General features: G+C 49.3%; 1 non-coding gene and 1 pseudogene across 1 annotated transcript; one reads left to right on the top strand and one right to left on the bottom strand.

Moving 5' to 3' along the window:
- The first annotated feature begins 471 nt into the window (after positions 1–471).
- LOC123140227 (U2 spliceosomal RNA) lies at positions 472–666 on the top strand. The gene has a single exon (XR_006469877.1). It is a non-coding gene; the product is annotated as a U2 spliceosomal RNA (small nuclear RNA).
- A 729-nt stretch (positions 667–1395) lies between these two features.
- Positions 1396–9379, bottom strand: LOC123139047 (uncharacterized; annotated as a pseudogene).
- Positions 9380–17983: the final 8604 nt, after the last annotated feature.

Here is a 17983-nt window from a genome sequence, read left to right as displayed (position 1 = left end):
AAACGATAGGTACAAGAACTATTCATGCTATATTGTGGTCATAATTTTTTTCCTGAACTCTACGGTAATCATTTCTTCGCCAAATTTTTTACACGCATATAACACCTCGTCATATTTGATTCCAAAAAAGTCCCTTGTGTGCTGTAGTTTCGGCCTCGCATAAGACAACGAGCAGAACGAGCTTTTTTTTAGGGGAACGAGCAAAACGAACTGGAAAAAGCCAGCCAGGGCATTGGGCCATGGAAGCGTGCAGCTGTGTTCTTACTGGGCCTGTTCAAGCCCAAACGAGAGGCGCACAGGTTGCTTGCCGCTATTCTAAAAAGAAAAGAAGTTGATTGCGGCTGCTTGCCTACACGCAGAGAGAGGGGCCCAGGGACTCTTGGCTCTTTTGTTTAGTACCACATCGATTGCGGAGAGTTGAGAGGTGGTCGAGGAAACTATAAACTGAGACCCAGGGCATCATTACAACTCATACCTTTCTCGGCCTTTTGGCTAAGATCAAGTGTAGTATCTGTTCTTATCAGTTTAATATCTGATATGTGGGCCATGTGTCCACAACGATATTAAATTTATTTTTTATGGGGGAGGGTCCATCACAATGGCTTGCCGTTGGGCCCTCAGCTGTTGCTTGGGCGTTGCACTACAGCCCAGGCAGGCGCACCCCAACCAAAACAAGGCTAAAATTTGAATTTGCAAAGCTTTTAAAAGGTATTATCAGGGATTGTAGCTGATTAGGAGCTTACTTTGGCCTGAAATCTTCCTTCTTTTTATGATGCTAAGGAAGAAAGTGAGGATTAAAAGCCATGAAATAAGAGAGATACAGGTGAATTATGTTGTTGCTTATGTCGCTTCTTGTCCCTTGACAGATGACAAAATCGTAGTCTGCACACCTGATGAAAATCATATCTGATACGGAAGCCTTATGCCTTGTAGTTATAGGCCAATGAATGCCCTCATTGAGTTCAGAAATATTGTCCATTATTAACGAGAAATCTCCCCATTTTATAAATGGAAGCAGGCGTATCTGAAAGTTCTATCTGTGCATAAAAGGAAGCTATCATCTCTTTCTACTCGTGCATGTATCTGTTATTGAATTTCTCATGCACATCATCTTCCCTGACAAAGCTTTTCCAGAGTTGAAGAACAGAAGTACCGTGTAAAGCAAGAACCATCAGTTATCACTTATCAGTAGGCACTGCAGCGATTTGTGGCCCGTTCAAGCTTCTGAACCATAATGTAACGTGCAAGCCATCACTGAAAAGGAATTCTTGGGAAAATGGACTCTGCTATATTTTGGTTTACACATTGCGACGACGAGGCGGGCGACCAAGTCTAGATGAACTTCAGAAGATTGGCTGCAGCAACTGACAAAATCAGTAGTACGTTAAGTCGTTTTCAATTCTTTGGAATCATAATATGCAGTTGCTGCTGTACGTGCAGTTGTTGCCGATCTTGAGGGAAGAGCCAGGTGGCCGGCAAGTCGTCCCCGTTCGGCGACGCCATCACCGGCAGAAGCGACTCCGCTCTCCCTCTGGCCGCGAGGTCGGACCAACTGAAGCTGCCTCCTTTCACCATGTAGACGCTCACAGAATAGCGCAACCGCCTCACGTGCCACTCCTCACCTGTGCCGTCTTGCAGGAAGAAGATGCGGTCCGCCCACTCCTTCCGGCGCTCGTCCGGCACGCGCACGGCCCTGGAGCACCACCGCCCGACGGACAGAGCTTGGTCGCCACCGAGGGCGCCCCTCTCTTCCTTCCACCTCGACCTCGAGGTGCCGAAGTCGGCCCTGAACACGGTGATGTCCTCGTTCATTGCGCCTTCTGGCGTGACCGGCGCAGCCCGCTGCATGCGTACGCGGGAGATCTCTCCGCGGACCATCAACAGCGCGCCGTCGCCGGACTCGACGAGGTAGTGCAGCGTGACGCGGCGAAACTGGCTCAACGACGGGGGACGGCCCTTTATGACGCGGTCAAGCCGAGAGATGGTCGGCAGCTCGTCGTCGCTGCCGTCGTCAGCGACGGTGACCGCGAGCAGGTCTTCGTTCTGGTCGACGGCGTACAGCTTGCCCCTGTGTGAGGAACTTAGATCTAGCTCACATAGCCATGGCGAAAGTTGGGGATTCAATCTAGAATTTGAATTTGGCAGGCGTGTTCCTTCCAACCACCCTCACGTCTGTATCAGATACAAGGTTGACCGTAGCCACCGAGTCCATCGCCAAAAACCAAAGGAAAGCAACTAACGGCTATAAGTACTATTACACCCGAATCAACGGGCCCCGTTTGGGCTTGTAAGCCACTGGGGTATCTTCCTGGGCTGAGTGGACTTGGGCCTCGGTTCTGGCGCTGTAGCTGTCTTGCTGTTGTCGACACCAGTTGTAGTCGCCGTAGTTCCTCCTTCGTCAGTACTCACCTTGGTAGACAGTGGTTCGCTGACATCCCCCCTTCATTGAGTAGTGGCTTGACCCCAAGCCGCAGCACGAGGAAATTGTTGCCGCAGAGACTCCAGGTCTTCCCATGTAGCTTCGTCCGGAGAAGAACCACTCAACAGTATCAGGCCTTGCGCCACCGTTTTCTGACCAACCTGACGCACTCGAGACTGAAGCACTTGTACTGGCACCTGCAGATCAGAAAACTGGGATAGGAACAACTGCTGTACCAGGAGAGATCACTTTTTTGAGTTGCGATACATGGAAAACTGGATGGACTTTGCTAGTAGCAGGCAGCTCCAGCTTGTATGCCACTTCACCTATCTTGCCCAGAATTTTATATGGACCAAAGTATTTGAAGGAGAGTTTGTGGTTTGCTCGACGAACAACTAAGGATTGGACATAAGGTTGGAGCTTGAGAAAAACCCATTCACCAACTTCAAAGACACATTCAGTCCGGTGCTTATCAGCTTGAGCTTTCATTCTCTGTTGAGCCCTGTGCAGATGTTGGGTGACAGAATCTAACACAGTCTGCCTTTCTAAGAGCCACTGTTGTATATCAGGAGTAGCTACAGTGTCACTAGCAGTGATGCCAAAGTATCTGGGAGAGTGGCCATACAAAATTTCAAAGGGAGTCTTGCCCACTGCAGAGTGTCAGTTAGTATTATACCAGAATTCACACATTGCAAGCCACTTGCTCCACTGTTTAGGATGTGCACTGATAAAACTCCTGAGATAGCACTCAACTTGTTGATTCACTCTCTCAGTCTGCCCATCAGTAGCTAGATGGTAAGCAGTACTCATATTAAGCTGGGTGCCAGTTCTTTTGATCAAGGTTTGCCAAAATGCACTAGTGAAAACCGGGTCTCTGTCAGACACTATGTACTCTGGCATCCAATGCAACTTGTACACATTATCTAGGAACACTTCAGCAACCTTAGTAGCAGTGAAAGGATGTTTCAAGGGCATGAAATGGCCATATTTAGTGAACTTGTCAATAACCAAGAATATGCAATCAAATTGACCTGAGACTGGCAGACCAGAAATGAAATCCATAGTAACATATTCCCAAGCTTTCTTAGGAACTGGCAGAGGGGACAACAACCCTGGGTAGTTAACCCTTTCTGGTTTAGCTTGTTGACAGATAATGCAAGATTGTACTTTATCTTTGATGAAATTCTTCATCCCTGACCATCTGAACAGAGAATGGATCCTGTGATAAGTCACAGGAAACACTGAATGGCCACCTACTGGACTGTCATGGAAGGCAGCAAAAATCTTATCATGTAATTCTTGCTTATTACCTATCCATATGGCTCCTTTATATCTAATTATCCCTTGCAGCAATTGGTGATTGGGTTTAGCAACAGGGTCTAGAGCTAGTTGTTGCAGGAGTTCAATAGCAGACTTGTCATCATTATAACTGTCAATTACTTCAGTCATCCATACTGGTTGTATCTTAGACATAGAAAACAATTGTTGATCTGGTGGTCTTCTGGATAGGGCATCTGCTGCAGAATTCTCAACCCCTTTCTTATAAACAATCTCATAATCCAATCCCATTAACTTGGTGAGAGCTTTCTGTTGCCAAATAGTATGTAGCTTTTGGTTCTGCAGATGGACCAAACTTTTCTGATCAGTTTTAATCACAAAATGTTGCATCTGTAAGTAAGGTCTCCACTGTTCTACAGCTAGTAAAATAGCCATGTATTCCTTCTCGTAGACTGACAGTCTCCTGTTCTTGGGCCCCAGAGCTTTACTGACATAAGCCAGGGGATGGCCTTCTTGCATTAAGACTGCTCCAATCCCTTTGTCACAGGCGTCCGTTTTAATGACAAAAGGTTTATTGAACTGAGGAAGAGCTAAAACAGGGGCCTCAATCAGCTTCTGCTTCAGGATAGTAAATGCTTCTGCAGTAATTGGGGACCAAACAAATGGTACTCCCTTCTTGAGGAGTTCAGTCAGTGGTTTGCTAATTATGCCATAATGCTGGATGAATTTCCTGTAATACCCACTGAGACCAAGAAATCCTCTCACTTCCTTTACATTAGTAGGAGTAAGCCAGTTCTGAACAATGGATATTTTAGAAGAATCAGTGGATACACCTGCAGCACTAATAGTGTGGCCCAGATAATCAATTTGTTGTTGAGCAAAAGCACATTTGGACAACTTAACTTTCCACTGGTCAGCTCTGAGTAATTCCAATACCCTTCTGACATGAGCAAGGTGCTCCTTGTAAGTTTTGCTGAAGATGAGAATATCATCGAAGAAACAGAGTGTATTCTTTCTATTGACAGGTTTCAATGTATTGTTCAGAGAACCTTGGAAAGTGCTAGGACCACCACTCAATCCAAAGGCCAACACATTGAATTCATAGTGACCAATATGTGTAGAGAATACAGTCTTGTACTCTTCTCCAGGAGCTAACCGAATCTGATGATAACCAGCTCTCAAATCCAGCTTAGTGAACCATGCAGCACCAGCTAACTCATCCAGTAGCTCATCTATAACTGGGACTGGAAACTTACCAGTAACAGTAATGGCATTTAACATCCTATAATCCACAACTAGTCTCCATTCTCCTCCTTTCTTCTTAACAAGTAAAACTGGGGAAGAAAAAGGACTTTTGCTAACTCTGATCACTCCAGCTACAAGCAGTTCATTAATTTGCCTCTCAAGCTCATCCTTTAACTGAGGAACAATTCTGTAAGGTTTTGAAGTAATAGGCCTTGCCCCTGGAATCAGAGGAATGTGATGGTCACTTTCTCTCCTGGGGGGTAACTCTGTAGGAGCTACAAACACATCAACAAACTCATCGATAAGTTGTTGCATCTCATCAGGCATTGCAGTGGGTTCTGTGACTTGGATGGTTGAAATGGACACACATGCATAAGTATACTCTGTTGCATTTATACCCTGTAAGGTGACCACACTTCCTTCATAACTGAAAGACATCCACTGTTCCACCCAATCTATTTTCATAGGGCTATGCTGGGCTAACCAATCGAGTCCAAGAATACCATCATACGTGTTGAGAGATAAGAGTCTGAAATTGGATTGGAATTGTACCCATTACTGGTCCAGTTACAAGCCTCAATACTGTGCTGACACGATATAACAGTCCCACCTGCCACTGTAACCTTAACAGGAGCAATGGGAACCACACCTGACAATGTTACAAATTTGCTGTCAATAAACGAATGAGTGCTGCCCGAATCCACAAGGAAACTCAAATTATGCCCCTGAATATCTACTTGTAATTGCAAAACAGGAGCCTCAGGTTCCCTTCCCATAGCAGCAGCAGAAAGTCTGATGGAGTGCACTGAAGATGAATTAGAAGAAGGTTGTTCACTGTCAGAAGTTTCAGATTCTTCTGGTGAGCTAATCTGCAACTGTTCAATCATCTCCTGAACAAAATGCAGTTGCACAGTGGACTTGCACACATGATCTCTGGACCATTTCTCACCACAAACAAAACAGAGACCCTTGGATCTCCTGAATTCTCTCAACGCTGACCACTTATCTTCAGTTCGGTTGGTTTTGGCAGTTTCAGTCCTCCTCTTTTCTTCTGCAGTTTTGACAATGGAAGGAGAAATGGTCGGTGCAGTAGCTGACATGCGCTTGGCTGAATAGCTATTGATCGGTGTGAACCCTTCACCAAGCTCCTCATGTAACAGGGCCAGTTCATAGGCAGCATCTAAATTCTTAGGTTTCTGCAGAGCCACCGCAATCCGCACACCTGGTTTGAAGCCGTCAAGGAATCTGGTAGTATAATGCAAGTCATTTGGTGTATCTTCATAAGTTGTCAGTTGGTCATACAGTTCTGCGAAACGATCCACATAATCTTCTACAGAACTTGTTTGCGCGATTCGAAACAGCTTGCGCAGGAGAGTTTGGTGCTGGTTGCGGCCAAACCTGGCTTGAAGAGCAGAACAGAATTCAGTCCAACTGGAATTGGGCATACGACGCTGCACAGACTCCAGCCAGCGCGCTGCTGCTCCTTCAAACTGCGCTGTAGCCAGAGAAATCCACCTGTGGGCAGGGACGCTCCACAATCTGAACTGATCCTCACAACGATTTTGCCATAATCGAGGATTGGTACCATCGAATCGAGGCATCTCCAGATGCAGAGAGAAGGAAGACGACTCAGAAGTATCCAGAACAGAGAATTCGCGAGGCGAAAAAATTTTGGGCGAAGGATTCAGATCTCGCGCACCTCTCGCCGGTGGAGGCACATAGATGTTGTGGGACTTGCCGTGGTGGTCGCTCTCGAACCCCAACCCGTCGCTGGCTGCGCCGCCTAGAGACGGTCTGCCCTGACGAGATGGCAAACTCCCCTCCGGTCTGGGTCCCTGATCCACCGACTCAAGCTTGTTGACGTCGGCCCGCACCTGCTCGATGTCGAGGGCGATCTCCTCACGGATACCGTCAGCTCTTGCCGACATGAGGTTGTCAAGCGCCGAATTATTTGCTTCCAGCATCTTACTCATGGATTTGAGGAGAGATTCACCTTGCGCCTTGAGCTTCTGGGCCAAGTCGATGTTGATTTCATGGCGAAGCAGATCAAACACAGCGCGACTCTCGTCGCTGAGCTCCTCCATGGCTTGGCGTCGCCGACGGTCGCTGAATCTGGTGTGGTGGTGGTGTAGTGGAAACTCCAGGTCGAATGGCTCTGATTACCAACTGTGAGGAACTTAGATCTAGCTCACATGGCCATGGCGAAAGTTGGGGATTTGATCTAGAATTTGAATTTGGCAGGCGTGTTCCTCCCAACCACCCTCACGTCTGTATCAGATACAAGGTTGGCCGTGGACACCGAGTCCATCGCCAAAAGCCAAAGGAAAACAATTAACGGCTATAAGTACTATTACACCCGAATCAACAGCCTAGTTTGGGCTTGCAAGCCACTGGGTATCTTCCTGGGCCGAGTGGACTTAGGCCTCGGTTCTGGCGCTATAGCTGTCTTGCTGTTGTCGACACCAGTTGTAGTCGCTGCAGTTCCTCCTTCGTCAGTACTCACCTTGGTAGACAGTGGTTCGCTGACACCCTGTAGAAGGCCATGTCTTTGAGCCGCCTCCATTCGTCTTGGCCGCTCAGCGATCACGCAGGAGCGCCCGGCCGGCACAGCGCGAGCTTGCCGTGCCGCCCTTGGCCAACGACCGCGGCGACGAGGCGGGCCGAGCAGACCACGAGCTTGAGCAAGGACACAGTGGTCTGTGGCTCGGCGTCTCTCTCACACGGGATCCACGGATGCCTGCACTCCGGCAACTCCCGCTCGGCCAGGGCCACGATGGGCTCTTGACGGACACGCACACGGGACACGCTCGGGAGTAGCGCCACAGGCGCCGTGGCGTCGGAGAATGGGTCCAGCAGCGAGTATGCGCTGTCATCATGCTCGAAGACGAGCCACTTGCCGCAGGTGGCCCGCGGCGACGGGCAGGCGGAAGGGCCGAGCTTCCACGGGGAAGCCGCGGAAGGTGTCGTCAGTGAAGCAGAGACACGGCAGCAGCGGGGGCGCGTGGTGCTGCAGCACCGACGAACGCCACGAGCGTCACACGGCGCCGAAACAGATACGGTCGGCGTACGACGGCACGCGGGCTAGGACTTCGCCGGCAATGTCCGGCGCGAGGTCCGGCAAGGAAGGCTCTAGCCATCGATCGAAATCGCCTGCGCTCTGTGAGGTGTGTTGGCGCCGCCTCCTCGCCGCAGCGCCCTTCTTCTTCCTCACAACTCTCACACATGGTGACGAACTCTACACACGCACGGACACACACATGCACCAAGGAAGAAGACCAAAATGGCTTTGCCAAGAGAAACTTCCTTGATGCCCACCACGGCTACATTGTGTATCCAGCCCTCACGGCCGCTTTTCTCATTCATTTACTCAACTTATATAGCCAAGTACAAGACTCACACACACACCCACTAACCCCACGCACACACGCATGCATGGTCAAGCCCACGGTTGCTTGATCCGGTTAGTACTCCACGGGCTAGCTACACACGCTTGGGTAACAGCCAAGTCTCCAGAATCTTTGGATACACACGTATAGGACCAAGCCTCAACTATTGCTTCCTATTCTTCCTCCACGCAGAACTGCCACGCGACTCAGCTGCGCCGGCTCCATAGCTAGCTAACTAATCCATCCATGCATGCAGATCACACACATGAGCACATACTCATGCGTGGCTTATTCCTAACATTCTCCCCTCTAAGCCACGACCTCGCCGCCCATCTTGACAGGACTCCGGCCTCTCGTCGACTGCCACGGAGAACGCCCTTCTTCATCTCCGGCGACACACGCCGCAGCTTCTCTTCCTGGCACACCAATGACCTTGATTCCCTCGAGCTCGAACTCGACTCCGGGTACTGCCATTACAACGTACACGAGGGGTTTTATATCCAGGGACGCGCCGGGCACGCACCCACGTCCCAGCCCACATCGAGCGCCCGCCCCGCCCGCTCTGCCCGCGCCCCCTCCGACATGCACGCACACGTCTGGGCGCGGCGAGCCCGCGATGGACCAGCTCAACGCGCACACCCCCGCTCGCCAACGGCCACCCTACACCATGGTCCCGCCGCGCCTGACACGCCCGGCGCGCGCCCATACACACGCCTGATGCATCCGACACGAGCGCCGCGGCTCCGTGCCACGCGCCTCCACGGTTGTCGCGCCGAGCCGCCGCGACCGCTGCGCCACCACGCAGGTCCTTCACGACCTCCTCGTCTCCGCGACCGCCTTGCCCTTCGCGCACACTCCCCACGTTCCCGCGCTCCCGGCCCGCGCTCCCGCCGCGCACGTACGCGATCTGCGCAACCAGGTCCAGCGCCTTGACGAGGTCCACTCCCGCGGTCCCAATGCGCCCGACGCGGTCCCGTGCGCACCCATAACACGCACCGGTCGCGCCCGGCTCGCCGCCGCGCTCATTGCCCTGCACCGTTGCGGACTCCATGCCGCCATGCAGTGCCGCGCCGCCGCGCCACCACGCAGCGCCTCGGCGGCCTCCGCGGTTGCCGCACGTACGACGTCACTGCCCGCCGCCTCCGCCACGCACCATTGCAGCCACAGCGCCACCCACCTCCATAGGCTGACACACGGCCCGGAGCTCCATCACGCTGTTGGGGAACGTTGCAGAAAACAAAAATTTTCCTACTCGTTTCACCAAGATCATCTAGGAGTTCATCTAGCAACGAGTGATTAGATGCATCTACATACCTTTGTAGATCGCGAGCGGAAGCGTTCAAAAGAACGGTGATGATGTAGTCGTACTCGACGTGATCCAAATCACCGATGACCAGCGCCGAACGGACGGCACCTCCGCGTTCAACACACGTACGGGACGGGAGACGTCTCCTCCTTCTTGATCCAGTAAGGGGGGAGGAGAGGTTGATGAAGATCCAGCAGCACGACGGCGTGGTGGTGGATGCAGGGCGTCACAGCAGCAGGGCTTCGCCGAGACTACGAGGGAGAGACGTAACGGGGGGAGATGGAGGCGCCAGGGGCTGGTGTATGAAGTCCCTCCTCTCCCCCACTATATATAGGGGTGCCAGGGGGGGCGCCGGCCCTAGTAGATGGCATCTACTAGGGGGGGCGGCGGCCAAGGGGAGGTTTCCCTCCCCCCCAAGGCACCTAGGGGTGCCTTCCACCACTAGGACTCCTCCTAGGGGGAAACCCTAGGCGCATGGGCCTTGTGGGGCTGGTGCCCTTGGCCCATGAAGGCCAAGGCGCACCCCCTACAGCCCATGTGGCCCCCCGGGACAGGTGGCCCCACCCGGTGGACCCCCGGGACCCTTCCGGTGGTCCCGGTACAATACCGATAACCCCGAAACTTGTCCCGATGCCCGAAATAGCACTTCCTATATATAATTCTTTACCTCCGGACCATTCCGGAACTCCTCGTGATGTCCGGGATCTCATCCGGGACTCCGAACAACATTCGGGTTTCTGCATATACATATCTTCATAACCCTAGCGTCACCGAACCTTAAGTGTGTAGACCCTACGGGTTCGGGAGACAAGCAGACATGACCGAGACGACTCTCCGGTCAATAACCAACAACGGGATCTGGATACCCATGTTGGCTCCCACATGCTCCACGATGATCTCATCGGATGAACCACGATGTCGAGGATTCTATCAACCCCGTACGCTATTCCCTTTGTCTATCGATATGTTACTTGCCCGAGATTCGATCGTCGGTATCCCAATACCTCGTTCAATCTCGTTACCGGCAAGTCACTTTACTCGTACCGTAATGCATGATCCGTGACCAGACACTTGGTCACTCTGAGCTCATTATGATGATGCATTACCGAGTGGGCCCAGTGATACCTCTCCGTCATACGGAGTGACAAATCCCAGTCTTGATCCATGTCACCCAACAGACACTTTCGGAGATACCCGTAGTCTACCTTTATAGTCACCCAGTTACGTTGTGACGTTTGGCATACCCAAAGCACTCCTACGGTATCCGGGAGTTACACGATCTCATGGTCTAAGGAAAAGATACTTTGACATTGGAAAACTCTAGCAAACGAACTATACGATCTTGTGCTATGTTTAGGATTGGGTCTTGTCCATCACATCATTCTCTCAATGATGTGATCTCGTTATCAATGACATCCAGTGTCCATAGTTAGGAAACCATGACTATCTGTTGATCAACGAGCTAGTCAACTAGAGGCTCACTAGGGACATGTTGGTGTCTGTTATTCACACATGTATTACGATTTCCGGATAACACAATTATAGCATGAATAAAGACAATTATCATGAACAAGGAAATATAATAATAATGCTTTTATTATTGCCTCTAGGGCATATTTCCAACAGTCTCCCACTTGCACTAGAGTCAATAATCTAGTTACATTGTGATGAATCGAACACCCATGGAATTCTGGTGTTGATCATGTTTTTCTTTAGGGAGAGGTTTAGTCAACGGATCTACTACATTCAGGTCCGTATGTACTTTACAAATCTCTATGTCTCCATCTTGAACATTTTCACGAATGGAGTTGAAGCGACACTTGATGTGCCTTGTCTTCTTGTGAAACCTGGGCTCCTTGGCAAGTGCAATAGCTCCAGTGTTGTCACAGAAGAGCTTGATCGGCCCCGACGCATTGGGTATGACTCCTAGGTCGGTGATGAACTCCTTCACCCATATTGCTTCATGTGCTGCCTCCGAGGCTGCCATGTACTCCGCTTCACATGTAGATCCCGCCACGACGCTTTGCTTGCAACTGCACCAGCTTACTGCCCCACCATTCAAAATATACACGTATCCGGTTTGTGACTTAGAGTCATCCAGATCTGTGTCGAAGCTAGCGTCGACGTAACCCTTTACGACGAGCTCTTCGTCACCTCCATAAACGAGAAACATTTCCTTAGTCCTTTTCAGGTACTTCAGGATATTCTTGACCGCTGTCCAGTGTTCCTTGCCGGGATTACTTTGGTACCTTCCTACCAAACTGACGGCAAGGTTAACATCAGGTCTGGTACACAGCATGGCATACATAATAGAACCTATGGCTGAGGCATAGGGGATGACGCTCATCTCTTCTATATCTTCTGCCGTGGTCGGACATTGAGCTGAGCTCAATTTCATACCTTGTAACACAGGCAAGAACCCCTTCTTGGATTGATCCATATTGAACTTCTTCAATATCTTATCAAGGTATGTGCTTTGTGAAAGACCTATGAGGCGTCTCGATCTATCTCTATAGATTTTGATGCCTAATATATAAGCAGCTTCTCCAAGGTCCTTCATTGAAAAACTTTTATTCAAGTAGGCCTTGATGCTGTCCAAGAGTTCTATATCATTTCCCATCAACAGTATGTCATCTACATATAATATGAGAAATGCTACAGAGCTCCCACTCACTTTCTTGTAAACGCAGGCTTCTCCATAAGTCTGTGTAAACCCAAACGCTTTGATCATCTCATCAAAGCGAATGTTCCAACTCCGAGATGCTTGCACCAGCCCATAAATCGAGCGTTGGAGCTTGCACACTTTGTCAGCATTCTTAGGATCGACAAAACCTTCCGGCTGTATCATATACAATTCTTCCTTAAGGAAACCATTAAGGAATGCCGTTTTGACGTCCATTTGCCATATTTCATAATCATAGAATGCGGCAATTGCTAACATGATTCGGACGGACTTCAGCTTCGCTACCGCTGAGAAAGTCTCATCGTAGTCAACCCCTTGAACTTGTCGATAACCCTTAGCGACAAGCCGAGCTTTATAGATGGTCACATTACCATCTGCGTCTGTCTTCCTCTTAAAGATCCATTTATTTTCTATGGCTCGCCGCTCAACGGGCAAGTCAGTCAAAGTCCATACTTTGTTTTCATACATGGATCCTATCTCGGATTTCATGGCTTCTAGCCATTTGTCGGAATCCGGGCCCGCCATCGCTTCTTCATAGTTCGAAGGTTCACCGTTGTCTAACAGCATGATTTCCAAGACAGGGTTGCCGTACCACTCTGGTGCGGAACGTGTCCTTGTGGACCTTCGAATTTCAGTAGGGGCTTGATCAGAAGTATCTTGATCATTAACTTCCTCTCTAGTCGGTGCAGGCACCTCAGGAACATTTTCTTGAGTTGCGCCATTTTCCGGTTCAAGAGGTAATATTTCATCAAGCTCTACTTTCCTCCCACTTACTTCTTTCGAGAGAAACTCTTTCTCCAGAAAGGACCCATTCTTGGCAACAAAGATCTTGCCTTCGGATCTGAGGTAGAAGGTGTACCCAATAGTTTCTTTTGGGTATCCTATGAAGACGCATTTTTCCGACTTGGGTTCGAGCTTTTCAGGTTGAAGTTTCTTGACATAAGCATCGCATCCCCAAACTTTTAGAAACGACAGCTTAGGTTTCTTCCCAAACCATAATTCATACGGTGTCGTCTCAACGGATTTCGACGGTGCCCTATTTAAAGTGAATGCGGCAGTCTCTAAAGCATAGCCCCAAAAAGAAAGCGGTAAATCGGTAAGAGACATCATAGATCGCACCATATCTAACAAACTGCGATTACGACGTTCGGACACACCATTACGCTAAGGTGTTCCAGGCGGCGTGAGTTGTGAAACTATTCCACATTTCCTTAAGTGTGCCCCAAACTCGTGACTCAAGTATTCTCCTCCACGATCTGATCGTAGAAACTTGATTTTCCTGTCACGTTGATTTTCAACCTCACTCTGAAATTCCTTGAATTTTTCAAAGGTTTCAGACTTGTGTTTCATTAAGTAGATATACCCATACCTACTTAAATCATCAGTGAGGGTGAGAACATAACGATAGCCACCGCGAGCCTCAACACTCATCGGACCGCACACATCAGTATGTATGATTTCCAATAATTCGGTTGCTCGCTCCATTGTTCCTGAGAACGGAGTCTTGGTCATTTTACCCATAAGGCATGGTTCGCACGTGTCAAATGATTCATAATCAAGAGACTCTAAAAGTCCATCAGCATGGAGCTTCTTCATGCGTTTGACACCTATGTGACCAAGGCGGCAGTGCCACAAGTATGTGGGACTATCATTATCAACCTTACTTCTTTTGGTACTCACATTATGAACATGTGTAGCATCACATTCGAGATTCATAAAGAATAAACCATTCACCATAGGAGCATGACCATAAAACATATCTCTCATAAAAATGGAACAACCATTATTCTTAGATTTAAAAGAGTAGCCATCTCGAATTAAACGAGATCCCGATACAATGTTCATGCTCAAAGCTGGCACTAAATAACAATTATTAAGGTTTAAAACTAATCCCGAAGGGAGATGCAGAGGTAGCGTGCCGACGGCGATCACATTGACCTTGGAACCATTCCCGACGCGCATCGTCACCTCGTCCTTTGCCAGTTTCCGCTTATTCCGCAGCCCCTGCTTTGAGTTACAAATGTGAGCAACTGCGCCGGTATCAAATACCCAGGAGCCACTACGGGCACTAGTAAGGTACACATCAATTACATGTATATCACATATACCTTTTGTTTTGCCGGCCTTCTTATCCGCTAAGTACTTAGGGCAGTTCCGCTTCTAGTGACCGCTTCCCTTGCAATAAAAGCACTCAGTCTCGGGCTTGGGTCCATTCTTTGGCTTCTTCCCGACAGCTTGCTTGCCGGGCGCGGCAACCTCCTTGCCGTCCTTCTTGAAGTTCTTTTTACCCTTGCCTTTCTTGAACTTAGTGGTTTTATTGACCATCAACACTTGATGTTCCTTCCTGACTTCTACCTCTGCTGATTTCAGCATAGCAAATACTTCAGGAATGGTCTTTTCCATCCCCTGCATATTGAAGTTCATCACAAAGCTCTTGTAGCTTGGTGGAAGCGACTGGAGGATTCTGTCAATGACCGCATCATCCGGGAGATTAACTCCCAGCTGAGTCAAGCGGTTATGCAACCCAGACATAGTGAGTATGTGCTCACTGACAGAACTGTTTTCCTCCATCTTACAGCTGAAGAATTTGTCGGAGACTTCATATCTCTCGACCCGGGCATGAGCTTGGAAAACCATTTTCAGCTCTTCGAACATCTCATATGCTCCATGTCTCTCAAAACGCTTTTGGAGCCCCGGCTCTAGGCTGTAAAGCATGCCGTACTGAACGAGGGAGTAGTCATCGAAACGTGCCTGCCAAGCGTTCATAACATCTTGTTCTGCAGGGAGAACGGGTGCGTCACCAAGCGGTGCTTGTAGGACATAATCTTTCTTGGCAGCTATGAGGATGATCCTCAGGTTCCGGACCCAGTCCGTATAGTTGCTGCCATCGTCTTTCAGCTTGGTTTTCTCTAGGAATGCATTGAAGTTGAGGACTACGTTGGCCATTTAATCTACAAGACATATTGCAAAGATTTTAGACTAAGTTCATGATAATTAAGTTCAACTAATCAAATTATTAGTGAACTCCCACTTAGATTAGACATCCCTCTATCCATCTAAGTATTACATGATCCGAGTTAAACTAGACCGTGTCCGATCATCACGTGAGACGGACTAGTCAACATCGGTGAACATCTTCATGTTGATCGTATCTTCTATACGACTCATGCTCGACCTTTCGGTCTTATGTGTTCCGAGGCCATGTCTGTACATGCTAGGCTCATCAAGTCAACCTAAGTGTTTGCATGTGTAAATCTGTCTTACACCCATTGTATGTGAACGTCTGAATAAAACACCCGATCATCACGTGGTGTTTTGAAACAGCGAACTGTCGCAACGGTGCACAGTTAGGGGGAACACTTCTTGAATTTATTGTGAGGGATCATCTTATTTACTACCGTCGTTCTAAGTAAACAAGATGCAAAACATGATAAACATCACATGCAATCAAATAATAAACGTGACATGATATGGCCAATATCACATAGCTCCTTTGATCTCCATCTTGGGGCTCCATGATCATCTTGTCACCGGCTTGACACCATGATCTCCATCATCATGATCTCCATCATCGTGTCTCCATGAAGTTGCTCGCCAACTATTAATTCTACTACTATGGCTAACGCGTTTAGCAATAAAGTAAAGCAATTTACATGGCGTTTCTTGATGACACGCAGGTCATATAAAAGAATAAAGACAACTCCTATGTCTCCTGCCGGTTGTCATACTCATCGACATGCAAGTCGTGATTCCTATTACAATAGCATGAACATCTCATACATCACATATAGATCATTCATCATTCATCACAACTTTGGCCATATCATATCACAAACCACTTGCTGCAAAAACAAGTTAGACGTCCTCTAATTGTTGTTGCAAGTTTTACGTGGCTGAATTAGGGTTCTAGCAAGAACGTTTTCTTACCTACGTTAAAGCCACAACGTGATTTGTCAACTTCTATTTACCCTTCATAAGGACCCTGTTCATCGATTCCGCTCCAACTAAAGTAGGAGAGACAGACACCCGCCAGCCACCTTATGCAACTAGTGCATGTTAGTCGGTGGAACCGGTCTCACGTAAGCGTACGTGTAAGGTTGGTCCGGGCCGCTTCATCCCACAATACCGCTGAAGCAAGAAAGGACTAGTAACGGCAAGAAAGTTGACAAATCTACGCCCACAACAAATTGTGTTCTACTCGCGCAAGAAGAACTACGCATAGACCTAGCTCATGATGCCACTGTTGGGGAACGTTGCAGAAAACAAAAATTTTCCTACTCGTTTCACCAAGATCATCTAGGAGTTCATCTAGCAACGAGTGATTAGATGCATCTACATACCTTTGTAGATCGCGAGCGGAAGCGTTCAAAAGAACGGTGATGATGTAGTCGTACTCGACGTGATCCAAATCACCGATGACCAGCGCCGAACGGACGGCACCTCCGCGTTCAACACACGTACGGGACGGGAGACGTCTCCTCCTTCTTGATCCAGCAAGGGGGGAGGAGAGGTTGATGAAGATCCAGCAGCACGACGGCGTGGTGGTGGATGCAGGGCGTCACAGCAGCAGGGCTTCGCCGAGACTACGAGGGAGAGACGTAACGGGGGGAGATGGAGGCGCCAGGGGCTGGTGTATGAAGTCCCTCCTCTCCCCCACTATATATAGGGGTGCCAGGGGGGCGCCGGCCCTAGTAGATGGCATCTACTAGGGGGGCGGCGGCCAAGGGGAGGTTTCCCTCCCCCCCAAGGCACCTAGGGGTGCCTTCCACCACTAGGACTCCTCCTAGGGGGAAACCCTAGGCGCATGGGCCTTGTGGGGCTGGTGCCCTTGGCCCATGAAGGCCAAGGCGCACCCCCTACAGCCCATGTGGCCCCCCGGGACAGGTGGCCCCACCCGGTGGACCCCCGGGACCCTTCCCGTGGTCCCGGTACAATACCGATAACCCCGAAACTTGTCCCGATGCCCGAAATAGCACTTCCTATATATAATTCTTTACCTCCGGACCATTCCGGAACTCCTCGTGATGTCCGGGATCTCATCCGGGACTCCGAACAACATTCGGGTTTCTGCATATACATATCTTCATAACCCTAGCGTCACCGAACCTTAAGTGTGTAGACCCTACGGGTTCGGGAGACAAGCAGGCATGACCGAGACGACTCTCCGGTCAATAACCAACAGCGGGATCTGGATACCCATGTTGGCTCCCACATGCTCCACGATGATCTCATCGGATGAACCACGATGTCGAGGATTCAATCAACCCCGTACGCTATTCCCTTTGTCTATCGATATGTTACTTGCCCGAGATTCGATCGTCGGTATCCCAATACCTCGTTCAATCTCGTTACCGGCAAGTCACTTTACTCGTACCGTAATGCATGATCCGTGACCAGACACTTGGTCACTCTGAGCTCATTATGATGATGCATTACCGAGTGGGCCCAGTGATACCTCTCCGTCATACGGAGTGACAAATCCCAGTCTTGATCCATGTCACCCAACAGACACTTTCGGAGATACCCGTAGTCTACCTTTATAGTCACCCAGTTACGTTGTGACGTTTGGCATACCCAAAGCACTCCTACGGTATCCGGGAGTTACACGATCTCATGGTCTAAGGAAAAGATACTTTGACATTGGAAAACTCTAGCAAACGAACTAT

The sequence above is a fragment of the Triticum aestivum genome, chromosome 6B (genome assembly GCF_018294505.1).
Source record: "Triticum aestivum cultivar Chinese Spring chromosome 6B, IWGSC CS RefSeq v2.1, whole genome shotgun sequence".
NCBI classification, from domain to species: Eukaryota; Viridiplantae; Streptophyta; class Magnoliopsida; order Poales; family Poaceae; genus Triticum; species Triticum aestivum.
This window is presented reverse-complemented; position numbering and strand designations above follow the sequence as displayed.